Source organism: Scyliorhinus torazame, chromosome 7 (genome assembly GCF_047496885.1).
Source record: "Scyliorhinus torazame isolate Kashiwa2021f chromosome 7, sScyTor2.1, whole genome shotgun sequence".
Lineage (NCBI taxonomy): Eukaryota > Metazoa > Chordata > Chondrichthyes > Carcharhiniformes > Scyliorhinidae > Scyliorhinus > Scyliorhinus torazame.
Window position 1 is genome coordinate 272,725,560 of NC_092713.1, and position 15,265 is coordinate 272,740,824.

The 15,265-nt window shown below is 51.7% G+C and overlaps 1 long non-coding RNA gene across 1 annotated transcript in view; it reads right to left on the bottom strand.

The window, feature by feature from the left end:
• LOC140427039 (uncharacterized) overlaps nucleotides 1–15,265 on the bottom strand; it is a 23,862-nt gene continuing 8,597 nt past the window's right edge. Inside the window, exon 3 of the long non-coding RNA XR_011948367.1 lies at nucleotides 1–534. This is a non-coding gene — a long non-coding RNA (uncharacterized lncRNA). The remainder of the gene's footprint in view (nucleotides 535–15,265) is intronic.

Consider the following 15,265-nt stretch of genomic DNA (forward strand, 5'->3'; position numbering starts at 1 on the left):
GCATTATATTCTTTGAATCAGTAGGGTCAGAGTTCAAATCCTATTTCAGCATTTGGGTAAACAATCTAGAGTAACTGACTCCTATTTGTAACTAATTTATGATGAATCATTCTTCAGTCAGTGACTACATGACTAGTCCTTAGCAGTGCCTTGCATGGTTGGCCACCAGGAAGCAGTACAAACACATCTGCCAATTGTGGCTCAGTGGGTAGCCATCTCACGTTTGGTTGTCAGTTCAGGACCTTAGCACAAAAGTCAAGGTCAGAATATTATGCTGCCCATTTTACTGCCGCTTCATCTGTTTAGGTTTAATTTGATTTATTGACTGGGCACTGGCTTGCAGGCAAATTATGGGAGGTGGATTGAATATTATGATATGAGATTATGTGGCTCTTTTCCCCCAAAAGACCCAGAACTAAATATTTTGATGACTTGACATCTCTAAAAGTGGCTAGTTGCTCGAAAAGTCCCATGCAGCCAATTCATGGCAGTCAAGAAATATAAAGAGAGAATCCTGGATGTACGCAACAGCATCTGTGGAGAAAGAAAAAAAGATGATGTTAACTTTTCAAGCCCATGACCCTTTGACCAAAGTTGATAAATGTTATAGATGAACAATTTATAAGGAGGAAAGTAGATGGGAAAAATACACAAGGAACGTGCAAGAGCGGTCTGTAAATTGATCGGGTGACAAACAGGAAATTATTAAATTACAATGCTTATAATAGTATAAGGGAGAAGAAGGTGTGATGAGAGAATTTAGAGAAATAACCGACGTATATGCAAACCAGATATCCCAGTGATTAAAGCAGCAAAGTTGAGGGAGAGGGAAGCATTGAAAATCTAGCAAAGTAGAGGAGGCTCCAGGAGCGCGATGTGAGGAAAAAATTAAGTTTGACACCAGCGGTGCCAAGCACCCTGCTAGCCATTGCTGACGGAGATATATTGACCCTAAGCACCAACTCACAACCCACTCATTACCTCCAACACCAGCATTGTACACGCTGAGAAAATATAAGAGTTTTTTTTTGGTAAGGGCTGAAATAAGGGCTGATGTTTAGACAGGTTCTCCAACAGTGGCTCATTCGTTATTTGACCTCAGTTAGGCTTTGAAGAGAGATTTTAAGAATTAACACAAATAGCCCAGAAGTCAGAAAGACTGTAAAAATAGTGAAGGTAGAAAACATTTAATATAAAACTTACATTCGTATAACATCATGAAATTCAAGTCTAAAATATTATTGAAGGGAAATGAAACTCAGGACATTTTTCCAAATCTGTGTTGTCACTGGAATGAAATATTGTAATATATTTTTTAAAGCATTTTATACTCAAATGTGTGCTTTCTGTCAGCTTCCAAACAATGGGTACAAAATATTAACCGTGCAAGTGCCCAAAGAAAGTAGATTTCATGACATTGTAAATTCATTCACAATTACATTTGTATGTAAGAAAGAATTAAAATGCATTTATACGGTGCTGTTAGATTACCCAAAGCACATCAAGCCAATTACTTCCAAAGTGCTATCATTCGAATTACATAGACAAGCAGATAACTCAATCTGCACACCGAAAAGTGATATAACCACCAAATGACTAGTAAATGACTTATCTTCGTGACGCTAATTATGGGAGGAATGTTGGCCAGAGCATTAAGTGAACTCCATAGTCTTCTTCATGGAATCTTTCACAGATCCCCGAGCTAAACATCTCATTGGGAAGGTAGCACCAACCAACACACCCCATACTGAATTGAAGTATTAGTCGAGACCAGTGTTTTTCAAACGTTTATCCCCGACCCACTTTTGCCAACCGGCTGACCTTTGGGACACACACCGGCCGATCTTCGCGACCCATGCCACGTTCGCTTACCTTTAATGCAAACGGGAAGCCTACTTGGTCCTCACAATCGCACTTGAATCAGGTTCAGAGGAAGAGAGGGAAATGCAAATATCAGGTGCAAATAGCATCCAGTTCCTTTGCGCTGTCTTCATCTTTATGAATTATAGAATTTACAGTGCACAGCAGGCCTTTGGCCCATCAAGTCTGCACCGGCCCTTGGAAAGAGCACCTACTTAAGCCCATGCCTCCACCCTATCCCTGTAACCTGGTAACCCCACCTAACCTTTTTTTGGACACCAAGGGGCAATTTAGCATGGCCAATCCACCTGACATGAACATCTTTGGACTGCGGGGGGAAACCGGAGCACCTAGAGGAGACCCACGCAGACACGGGGAGAACGTACAAACTCCACACAGTCACCCGAGGCCGGAATTGAACCCAGACCCTGGAGCTGTAAGGCAGCAGTGCTATCTACTGTGCCACCCTAAATGAAAACGGAAAATCTAACCGCGCACATGTAGGTCACCGTGAAGGGCATTAAGAACAAAATGCGTGTTTTACTCAGTATTGGATTCTCTGGGAGATGCTACACCAGAATGCCCACAGCGGCATGGGCTTTGGCATGCTTTCGATGTGGTATTACAGGTCAGCTACAGCAGCGTAGTCTTTTAATTTGGAGTCACCCACCACTTCTCTTTAAAAATCTGAAACTTCTCCTCTCATTTGCCAGTATAACACATATGGGCCGGGATTCTTCGAGCCTCCGTGCTGCAATCGCGCTCGGCGTGGGGGTGGAGAATGGGGCATTGGACCTCCGATCAGGTCTGACACCTTCCCGCGATTCTCCGACGACCAGAGGATCGCTGCCAGTCGCGCACGCACAGTCGACGCGGCGCCGGTCGGGGGCTGTTGAAAGAGGCCCCTGCGGCGATTCTCCGCGGATGACCGGCTGAGTTCCCATTGGCGTGGTTCACGTATGGTTCCACCCGGCGGGAGCTCACAGTCGCGGCTGAGGTGGCCGTCATGGTGGGGGGGCGGGGGGATCCATCACCGGGGGGTCCTCCACAACGGCCAGGCCCACGATCGGGGGCCACTGATCGGCTTCCGCGTGCAATCTGGAGGGGGCCCTACTTCTTCGGTGCCGGCCCGCAGTGTGGGTCCGCCATGTTGTGCCCTGCTGGCCCCCTTAAAAATGGAGAATCACTCCGGGCTTTCTATAAAGAAGTCCAGAGTGATTTGCGCCCGTTTTCTCGTGGGTGTGGCCCCATTATTGGAGAATCCCGCCCATGGGCTTTGCATCCTTATTTGCATTGACAAAACCATACCTCAAGAAATCATCTTGAAACTGCTTTGTTGCCGAGTTAAGTTTCTTTTTTGCAGGCTGTTGACCAGAGGCCCTAGAACTCTGTACAGAGCTAACACTAGCACCACTTTGTCCTGCCCTGGATTCTCCTGAGCAACTCGCTCCAGCAGAGTCTGTTGTGAGATCCTGTCCACTAGGTATACTGCCTATTTGAGTCTCTGGCCGTCGCTTTCATATTCACAGTTCACATGACTTGCTTGCCAGCAGCTGGAAAATAAAAGCAACAATGCTTCATAATTTGGCGCCAAAGCACATACCAGGAGAGCGCTTGACATCAAGTCTGTGTGCAGGGTGCATGATCTGCTCTCTGCTGCCGCTTCTGACCAGGAGACGCCACAAAGCCTAATTTATTTTCATGTAAAAGCCGGCAGCGCTGTTGGGCATTTCCCCCGTGATCGGGACCACCGCAGGAGGTGGCAACCAATCGTTCCGCGACCCTCCCAACATCCACCTATGACCCACCCACGGGTCACGCCCCGCACTTGAAATACCCCTGATATAATGAGTATGGACAATGAGTAATCTGGCAGACCTGACTGATAATACGTTGGAGCTATTAATCACACTGAAAAGTGATGGATATTTTAACATAAAACTCATGAATAATTGAAGATTCTGCAAATCATTTATTCCAAATGTTACATAAAGTGTAGTTTTTGTCCATTTTTCCAATAAGTCATGTACCCAATGATGTCATGTACTGCGAATTGTTTCCTGTAAGAAACACTGCTAAAATCCCTTTGAAGACTGCGCGCAACTTAGCCCCTTTAAGCGACTGCACATGGTCAGTCACGCTAAAATAGTTAAAAGGGACACATACTTAAACAAATTACCCATGTACCACAATAGAAATAGAGGCAATGCTTTTTTAAAAAAATATGTTATTATTAAGAATTTTTCAACAATATTTTCCACCTTAAAACAAATCCCCCCCGCCCCCCTCCCCCCCCCCCCCCCCCAACGTAACAAAGAAAAGAAAAAGACCTCGCGTGGCAAGACATGAACATGGCAAGTCAATAAGATACAGAACTTTGTACATTGGAAACTTCCCGTACATGTCAGTTTCCGGATCATTCATGTGTTTTCTTGCTCAAATGCCCCCCAGAGGATCCCCCCCCCCCACAAACGATGTCCCCCCCTCCCCCCTGGGTTGCTGTTGCTGCTGTCCGACCATCATCTCATGCTCCACGAGATGGTCTAGGAACGGTTGCCACCGCCTGTAGAACCCCTGCGCAGACCCTCTCAAGGCAAACTTTATCCTTTCCAACTTTATGAACCCAGCCTTATCATTTATCCAGGCCTCCACGCCGGGGGGCTTCGCCTCCTTCCACATTAGCAAGATCCTTCGCCGGGCTACTAGGGACGCAAAGGCCAGAATGCCGGCCTCTTTCGCCTCCTGCACTCCCGACTCGTCCACTACTCCAAATATTGCTAGCCCCCAGCTTGGCTTGACCCGGACTTTCACCACCTTCGATACTGTTCCCGCAACTCCCCTCCAGAACCCCTCCAGTGCCGGGCATGACCAAAACATATGGACATGGTTCGCCGGACTTCCTGAGCACCTCCCACATCTGTCCTCCACCCCAAAGAACCTACTCAACCTCGCCCCCGTCATATGCGCTCTATGAACCACCTTAAATTGTATCAGGCTAAGCCTGGCACACGAGGAAGAGGAATTAACCCTACTAAGGGCATCAGCCCATAGCCCCTCTTCAATCTCCTCCCCCAACTCCTCCGCCAATTTACCCTTCAGCTCCTCTACCAAAGCCTCCCCCTCTTCTTTCATCTCCTGGTATATCGCCAACACCTTGCCCTCTCCGACCCATACGCCCAAAATCACCCTATCTTGAATCCCCTGTGCCGGGAGTAGCGGAAATTCCCTCACCTGCCGCCTCACAAACGCCCTCACTTGCATGTACCTGAAAGCGTTTCCCGGGGGTAGTCCAAACTTCTCCTCCAGCACCCCTAAGCTCGCAAACATCCCATCGATGAACAGGTCCCCCATTCTTCTAATCCCTGCCCGATACCAGCTCTGAAACCCCCCGTCCATCCTTCCTGGGACAAACCAATGGTTACCTCTGATCAGGGACAACACCGAGGCTCCCGTCGCACCCCTGTGCCGTCTCCACTGCCCCCAGATCTTTAGCGTTGCTGCCACCACCGGGCTCGCGGTGTACCTTGTCGGTGAGAGTGGCAGCGGTGCCGTCACCAACGCCCCAGGCTCGTTCCTTTGCAGGACGCCATCTCCAACCTCTTCCACGCCGCCCCCTCTCCCTCCATCATCCACTTACGGATCATCGCCACGTTGGCTGCCCAGTAGTAGCCACCCAAATTCGGCAACGCCAACCCTCCTCTATCCCTGCTACGCTCCAGGAACCCCCTCCTTACCCTCGGGGTCTTGCTCGCCCACACAAAACTCATAATGCTCCTGCCTACCCTCTTAAAAACGGCCTTAGTAATCACAATTGGGAGGCATTGGAATACAAAAATAAATCTCGGGAGGACCACCATTTTAACCGACTGTACCCTACCCGCCAGCGAGAGTGGCAACATGTCCCACCTATTAAAATCCTCCTCCATCTGTTCCACCAACCGTGTCAAATTAAGTTTGTGCAGTGCCCCCCAGCTCCTAGCTTCCTGAATCCCCAAGTATCGAAAGCTCCTTTCCGCCCTCCTGAACGGTAGGTCATCTATCCCTCTTCCCTGGTCCCCCGGATGGATCACAAAGAGCTCACTCTTTCCCACATTGAGCTGATAGCCCGAAAAGTCTTCAAACTCCCGTAGGATCTGCATTACCTCAACCATCCCCTCCACTGGATCCGGCACATACAGCATCAGGTCGCCTGCGTACAGCGACACTCGATGTTCCTCTCCCCCTCGAAGCACCCTCTTCCATTTCCCCGACTCCCTTAACACCATGGTCAAAGGTTCAATTGCTAATGCAAACAGCAGAGGGGACAGGGGGCACCCCTGCCTCGTCCCTCGATACAGCCGGAAATATTCCGACCTCCGCCGGTTCGTGACCACACTCGCCACCGGCGCTTTATACAGGAGCTTAACCCAACTAATAAACCCTTCCCCGAACCCAAACCTCCTCAACACTTCCCAGAGATACTCCCACTCTACCCGATCAAAGGCCTTCTCCGCGTCCATGGCTGTCACTATCTCCGGTTCTCCCTCCACCGATGGCATCATTATCACATTTAGGAGCCTTCGCACATTAGTATTTAACTGCCTACCCTTTACGAATCCCGTCTGGTCCTCGTGAATCATCCCCGGGCACAGTCCTCAATCCTTGTGGCCAACATTTTTGCCAGCAACTTAGCATCTACATTAAGGAGCGAGATCGGTCTATACGACCCACATTGCAGTGGGTCCTTATCCCGCTTTAAGATCAAAGAGATCATCGCCTCCGACATTGTCGGGGGCAGGGTCCCCCCCTCCCTTGCTTCATTGAAGGTCCTTACCAGCAACGGGGTTAACAGGTCTACATACTTCCTATAAAACTCCACCGGGAACCCATCCGGCCCCGGGGCCTTCCCTGCTTGCATGCTCCCCAGTCCTTTAACCAGCTCCTCCACCCCAATTGGCACCCCCAAACCAGCCACCTCCTGCTCCTCCACCCTTGGGAACCTCAATTAGTCCAAGAATCGCCGCATCCCCTCTTTTCCCCCTGGGGGCTGGCACCTATAGAGTTCCTCGTAAAAGGCCTTAAAAGCCTCACTCACTTTCCCTGCACTCCGCACCGTAGTTCCCCTGCCATCATTGACTCCGCCTATTTCCCTCGCTGCCTTCCTCTTACGGAGCTGATGTGCCAGCATCCGGCTCCCCTTCTCCCCATATTCATATATCGCCCCCTGTGCCTTCCTCCACTGTGCCTCTGCCTTCCCTGTGGTCAACAGGTCGAACTCCGTCTGGAGACTTCGTCTCTCCCTAAGTAGTCGTCCATCGGGAGCCTCTGCATAGCTCCTGTCCACCCTTAAAATCTCCCCCACTAACCTCTCCCTTTCCCTGCCCTCTCTCTTCACCCTATGAGCCCTGACGGAGATGAACTCTCCCCTGACCACCGCCTTCAGCGCCTCCCATACTACTCCCACCTGCACCTCCCCGTTGTCGTTGGCCTCCAGATATCTTTCAATGAACCCCCGCAACCTCCCGCACACTTCCTCGTCTGCCAGCAGTCCCACATCCAACCTCCACAACGGGCGTTGGTCCCTCTCCTCCCCCAGCTCTAACTCCACCCAATGCGGGGCATGGTCTGAAATGGCTATGGCCGAATACTCCGTTCCCTCCACTTTCGGGATCAATGCTCTGCCCAGAACAAAAAAATCTATCTGGGAGTAGGCCTTATGTGCGTGGGAGAAAAAGGCAAATTCTCTGGCCAAAGGCCTGGCAAATCTCCACGGATCCACTCCCCCCATCTGGTCCATAAACCCCCTAAGCACCTTGGCCGCTGCCGGCCTCTTCCCCGTCCTAGATCTGGAGCGATCTAATGCTGGGTCCAGCACCGTGTTAAAATCCCCACCCATTATCAAGCTCCCGACCTCCAGGTCTGGAATACGCCCCAACATCCGTTTCATGAATCCAGCATCGTCCCAGTTCGGGGCATATACATTCACCAGTACCACCTCCGTCCCCTGCAACCTACCACTCACCATCACGTATCGGCCTCCCTGGTCCGCTACTATGTTCTTGGCCTCAAACGACACCCGCTTTCCCACCAATATTCTTCCCACCCCTCTATTCTTCGCATCCAGCCCCGAATGGAACACCTTTCCCACCCATCCCTTCCTTAACCTGACCTGGTCTGCCACCTTCAGATGTGTCTCTTGAAGCATGACCACGTCTGCCTTCAGTCCCTTTAGGTGCGCGACCACTCGGGCCCTCTTAACCGGCCCATTTAGGCCTTTCACGTTCCACGTGATCAGCCGGATTGGGGGGTTACCCACCCACCCCCCTCCCCCGCCGACTAGCCATCTCCTATCTTAGGCCAGTCCCGTGCCCGCGCCTCCCGCACCCTCCAGATCCCCAGGCGGGGAACCCCCGCGCCGACCACCTCTTCCATTTTCAGTTCCCCCTCGGACAGTGCAGCAGCAACCCTAGAATTCCCCGCCCCCCCGCGCTAGATCCACATCTAGCTCTTTTGCTCCCCCCATATTACTTCCGTGAGTCAGCTGACTTCTGCTGACCCCGGCTTCCCCCGCCTTCCCGTTGATCTCCCCTTGTGGGAGTCTCTCCTCCTCCTTACCTTCCTCCATCCCCCCCCCCCCTTTTTTTGTGCGGGAAAAAGCCCGCGCTTTCCTAAACCAGCCCCGCCCCCTGTGGCGCAGCTCCTGTTGCGGCCATTATCCCAGTTGCCTCATCCCCGAGTCTCACCTCCCTCCAGCACCGACGCCCACATTCCCCATCATCATCATCATCTCGCCTACAGAAAAGAAAAAAAAGGAAATTTTAGGAATTTTAACCAGAACTCTACCCACATCCCCATCCATCATCCCACCCATGGAGTATTCTTTACCCATATTCACAACCCCATATACAACCAACATCTCCCCCCACAACCACATCCCCTCAGTTCGAGTCCAGTTTTTCCGTCTGAATAAAGGTCCAAGCCTCTTCTGGCATTTCAAAATAATGGTGTCGGTCCTGATAAGTGACCCACAGTTGCGCAGGCTGCAGCATGCCGAACCTGACTTTTTTTATGCAGCACCGCCTTGGCCCGGTTGAAGCCAGCTCTCCTCCTTGCCACCTCCGCGCCCCAATCCTGGTATACTCGGATCACCGCGTTCTCCCATCTACTGCTCCGCACCTTCTTGGCCCATCTCAGCACACTTTCTTTATCCACGAAGCAATGGAACCTTGCCACTATCGCCCTTGGCGGCTCATCAGCCTTGGGTCTCCTCGCCAGGACCCGGTGAGCCCCTTCCAGCTCCAGGAGGGTCGGAGGGGCCTCCGCTCCCATCAGCGCATGGAGCATCGTGCTCACATACGCCCTGGCATCAGCCCCCTCCACTCCTTCCGGAATACCCAGAATCCGGAGGTTCTTCCTGTTCTCCAGGACCTCAATTCTCTCGGCCCACCTCCTGTGCACCGCCTCGTATGCCTCCACTTTTACCGCCAGGTCCAGGATCTCGTCCTCGTTGTCATTCATTTTGTCTTTCACCTCACGAAGCTCCACCGCCTGGGTCTTCTGGGTCTCCTTCAGCCCCTCGATCGGCAACAGCATTGGTGCCAGCACCTCCTTTTTCAGCTCCTCCACACAGCGCTTAAGGAACTCCTGCTGGTCCGGCCCCCATGCTGCTCGCTCTCCGCCCTCTGCCATCTTGCTTTTTCCCCCTCGATTTTGCCGCTGCTCCAGAGCCTCTTTTTTCGCCGCTCCACCGCTGATCTCGGCCATATATCGTAAGGGGGGACCTTACTGCACCTTCCCACACGGGATCAATTCAAAAAAAATTCCGTTGGGGCTCCTCTGGAGAGCCCAAACGTCCGTTGTCGCGGGAGCTGCCGAAACGTGTGGCTTAGCTCCGCATCGTCGCAACCGGAAGTCTCTAAATAGAGGCAGTGCTGATACTGGTGCGTGTTAACAACCAAAATATGAAAAAGGAACACATTTTATTTCCCATGATTTCAACCAATTACATCATATGTACTGTTCAATAGATGTATACAGCTGTGAAATAAAAAAAGTACAAAGGGAGAGTAGAATAAATAATTTACCAACAATAATCTGATTGAGGCGTTCAATTTATTTATTTATACTAGCAAATGTCCTGTTGCATTTCTTGCAGCATGTTATATTTTATTCCCCTTTATAACAAAAAGAATTATGGCAATAACTAGAACTTCCATTTGTGCAGCACCATTAAATATAGGACACGAGTCTGCGAACGCACGGAGCCGGGCGCAATGGGTGAATCCCGGGAGAGGCCCAAATCCAGCTTCCCGCCAGGCTCCGGGCCGATCGCAAATCACCCAAATCATGGCGCCTGGCACAATCTGGATCATGCCCAATAATATTTAAATGAGCCATTAGCTTCATTTAAATATTCCGACACCACAGTCACTGGCCGCATCGGTAAGGCCGATTAGCACTGGTTTCCACAAGTGCGGAGCAGGCATGATGGCAACCCAAGGGTCTCGGAGGCATAGGAGGCCCCCGGGTGATCGGAAACAGGGAACATAGTATTCCTAACACTTGGGCACCCTGGCAGTACCACCTTGTGCCAGTGGCATTTTCTGGCAGCCTGGGTGGAAGGTCGGCACTACCAAGGGCTGGGGCCTGTGGGGTCCATGCCCATGAAAGGAGGGGATGTGGGGTGTTATGATGGTGGGGAGGAATGAAGGGCCCCAGAATAAAGGGGGTGGGGGGCCTGAAAAGGGGGAGCCCTCAGTGACCCCATTGCAGGGTGTCCACATGGGGGGGGGGTGGGGGTAATGCCCATGTCTGGGGGGGTAGCATTGCCCGTGGATGGGGGTAAGGGGGACCCTCAAGCTCGCTTCAAGATCGTAACTTTCACAACGGCGCCCCAATCTCTGAGCAGTCGGTCTTGCCGGCAAGTTCAGCTGCCCACTGCTGAAAACATTTCTAAGTGCGGACTGGACCATAGAGAAACTCCCCAAGGCCACAAACAACGAGGGTGAATATCAGTCTGATCTCACCCGAAAAGCCGGTGGGAAACACCCCGCCAAACTCGCCCTACATTGTTTAGGTGAATGGCGCCAGTAGAAAAACATATTTCACAAAAACATATGGTGAACAAATGCTGATCCCAACGAGAGATAAGGAAGAATGATCTTCCCAGGCCCCTCCGATGATGTGACCCTGGGCACGAACAAAATTTGCATGAATTTGAATCTAATATAATAATAATCTTTATTTTCACAAGTAGGCTTACATTAACAGTGCAATGAAGTTACTGTGAAAGTCCCCTAGTCGCCACACACCAACGCCTGTTCAGGTACGCTGAGGGAAAATTCAGAATGTCCAATTCACCTAACAGCACGTCTTTCGGGACTTGTGGGAGGAAACTGGAGCACCCGGAGGAAACCCACGCAGACACGGGGAGAACGTGCAGACTCCGCACAGACAGTGACCCGAGCTGGGAATTGAACCTGGGACCCTGATGCCGTCAAGCAATGGTGCTAACCACTGTGCTACCGTGCTGCCCATATAGTTAGCGGGGTTTATGTTGCATCTTCCACCCTCACCCAATCTTCCCACTCACCAGCTGTGAGATCAGAGCGGTGTGAATCACTGCTGCACTTTAACAACGGGAAGCAGGTGTCATAATCTGCGAGAGGGAGGTAAGAGGTGAGCAGCACTGGTCGGAATTCTCCAGCTGTTGGGATTCTCTTTTCCTGCTGGCAGCATACCCTGCCCGTGAGTTTCCCGGTGATGTGGGGAGACGTCAATGGGAAATCCCATTGACAAGTGGTGGGAAGAGAGAATCCCACAGCGAACAGCGCACTGCTGAGAAACGCATGGCTGGGGGGACCGGAGAATCCACTCCACTGAGTACCAGGGAGTCCAAGGGAACAGAGGCTGCTGGGCAGCTCTGCATGAGGGGGAAGGAGTGGTGGCAGAGGGGGAAGGGGTGGTAGGAGAGCAGCTATTGGAAGTTACTGGCATTACTTGCTGGGGGCGGGGTTGTTGTTGGTGGTCACTAAGTTTGCTGTCGGTGGATTATGAGTCTGCTGCCAGTGGCCAGGTGGGAGTGAGGGTGCGCATTTGCAGGAGGGCTGGAGATGCCCTAATTACTTCACATTTCACGGAGGAGGACTGGATGGGTGGACAACTAGGATGATGATGCCTCTCAGGAAAAAAGATCTATGATTTTCCTCAGAAATACCGCTAATGTCGGACTCCTGTCTGTCTGATGACAGCACTCCCTGGCTCATCTCAGAGTGAGCATGAGCACATACCTTCTTCTATCCTTATGCTCTGGTGGGGGGGATTGGGATGAGGGTCTAGGACGCTATGGATCATGACTGAGTCCTGTCACTGCGAATGAAACAACTGCGCTGAGAGGACCACATCGCTTGGAGGACTTCGCTTGGAGGACTGTGAGAATAACTGTGTCCCAGTGGTGAGAAGTGCAATTCCATTAAGAAGGAACTTATGAAGCCAGAAGTGGTGAGCATCAATTTTCTTTAATACAGTTATAGATCAGAATTAGACAGATGACAGTGTCCCTGAGCTACAAGCGTCTATTTTCACCTGTGCCCATGCTGCGCACCTACACTATCTTAACTTTACGAACCCTCCTACTATGTCTAGGTGTGTCCCCAGGATACACATCTGAGATGGAGGTGGCCTGCAATCTACCACGCCATGATGCCTGAGATGCCCTTGCCGGCTGTCATCTGGAGGGCCGGGACCTGGAGGGCTCTGGCCTACGTTCGTGAGGCACCTGTGTTGTAGTGCCACCGGACTCTGTCTGCTGAGCCTGAGGTGCACCGGGCTCTGGAAGTGGGGGAGTCAGATGGGCAGGGCATTCCCAGGGTCTCCTGGGTGAAAGGTGGGCACCAGCGGGTCCTCGTCCCTCTGGGTTCTTGTGGACCCCTGGGTCAATCCATGGGATAGAAGGGCAGTTGCACTAAAAGCCAGAAGCCCCACTGTCCTCTGACGTTGGCTCTTGTAGATACCCACCAGTGACTGCACCATGCAGTTTATGCCCTCAACTATGGAGCTCATGAACTGCGCCATGCTTTGGACATCTCCCACCATGGATCTATCTTCGGGTCCCAGGCTCTCCACTACGGCCACCACCCTTGCAGCATTGGACTGGGTGCCTCGTACTGCTGACACAATCACCTGCGAGATAAGGGTTTGGGACTCCTCCATTCGACCTTGCAGTCTCAGGAATGTCACTGACACTCCTTCCTGGTATTCCTGGCTTTGCTTTTGCATCTCAAGCAGCTGAGGGACAAATAATGCCAGAGGAACGACACCTGGCTGGGGCAAAGCCGAATCCTGGGATCCAGCAGACCTCCGATTGTCCGATCCCTGCGACCTTCCTACCTTTGCCTGATGTGCATCAGCAGCAGTGTGGTTCTCACCGGACCCAGAAGCCTGCCTGCTAAGGTCGCCCACTGATGTGTCTCTGTGCAGGTGGAGGGTGCAGGGGACAGCTGTGATGCATCTTCTGTGTCCTCCTCCAACTGCTCCTTTGAACTGCTGTGGAGGGGTGGTGCAGGATCCCTGCTGGTGGATGGACCAGGCAAATGATTTTCCTGCAAAGGAAGGGACATGGTATTAGTTCATGGCTGGGGCAAAGTTCTGGGACACACAGCACTCGTGTGAGTTTGGGCAGCTGGATGAAAGTGCAGAGGCTCCTCACTTTTCTCTCTCAGGCCTATCTCGCTCTCAGCACAGATGCGTTCTTGCTCCTCCCCTGCGAGCTCCAGGGCTCACTCCTCAAGAGGAGTAAGGATACACAGCTCCGTCATGCTACCACCCGTCTTTGGTTGCTCGCGGCAGTTGTGAGCAAGCTTATCCTGCGTGAAGAAAAAAGGGGCTGATGTCAGCAGGTGAAATGGCGATGAGTCCTGGCATGTATGGACACGCTGCATGAGCAGTGAAGACGCCAGGACAAGATGAGGAAGCTTGTGGGAGGTCAGGTGGTGGGGTCCTGGTAGGTGGCAGCATGGGGAAGAATGACTGAAAGGGGGAGTGGTGTGAGAAGACAAGATGGTGACCCAGGCAGAAGAGGAGGGCATTCATTTTTTTGCAGCATTGCACCGCCGTCCTCTTGTAGAGATTGCTGGCACTCACCAACGTGGCCACCGTCTCCCATGCAGTGTTCATCGCCTTGCTGGAGGGTCCCCTGACAGCCTGTGAGTAGATTGATGACCTTCTGCCTTCCACGGTATCCAACAGATAGGTGAGGACCCCTCTGTAAAGTGGAGAGCAGGCTTCTTCACTGCTGTGACCAAGACCAGGTGTTGTGGAGATGTTTAAATGCAGCGCCCCCTTGATAGAATTGCTCAGTGACCTCCGGGACGGGTGAATCAGATGGTTCGTGCCACAGGCCCAGCATTTTCTACATGGGGAATATTTTTTCAAAAGTGCCTGAAAATTACAGTCCGGATCACACTGACGGATCCAGCGGGATTTGCACTGTTTTTCACACCTAAAACGGCACTTAACCTAATATTTGGAATATTCCATCCAAAGTCAGAGTCTTTAATAAATGCTTTATGTGCAAAGAGGGATTTTGAAGATTTGGGGGTGGAGAAAGGAAGGAATTTCAGAGAGTGCGGCCTAAGTGCCTGAAGACACAGCCACAATATTGGAGCAAAAGGTGGAGAGATTCGCAAAGAGGTTGGGGTCAGAAGAATTAAAGGTTCAGGGGCTTGGAGGGTTTGTGGAGAAAATGGTAAGAGGGAAAGGTGAAGGTGAGCAACATGAAGATGAGAATTTAAATATTGGGCCATTGGAGACCAGGGTCACTACCTCAATGGGTCTCGGGTTGGCCTTTGCTTGTGACTTCGAGCAGGGTTTTTCGGCTAGCATGGTTTCTTGCCCCGCCACCCAAAGAGTTGGTGGGGAATGCCATTTAAACTTTATTCCGATGGAAGTCCTGCCTCAGGGAGCTAGTGGCCAATCAGATTGGCTGGCTGCTATGCAATCACAACAGTGCCATTAGCAGCGGTGGCCAGAATTGTAACTACACACAGTTCCCAGTTTCTAAATCCCAGAATCCAAGGCCCGTTAAGTGTGGGGTGTCTTATGGCAGGGTGGGAGGCCCGGGAGGAATTGTTGGAGGAAAGGGGCGTGTGGGAATCTTGCTGGAGAGGCTGGCAGGGGCGGGAGAGAGGTAGCACCTATGGGAGGGGAACTTGGGGAAGGGGGCACCTGATGTGAGATGGAGGTCCTTGAGGGAGGTGACCCCACTTTCGTGCCTGAGGGCCGAGCAGGGAGACCTGCGGGTATGCCCCCACTCTGAACTCCACCGCCAGCCTCAAAGTTGAGGTCAGATAGGAAGCAACCATTAAGAGGCCAATAACTAGCCACTTAGGGGCTGTTTAGCACAGGGCTAAATCGCTGGCTTTGAAAG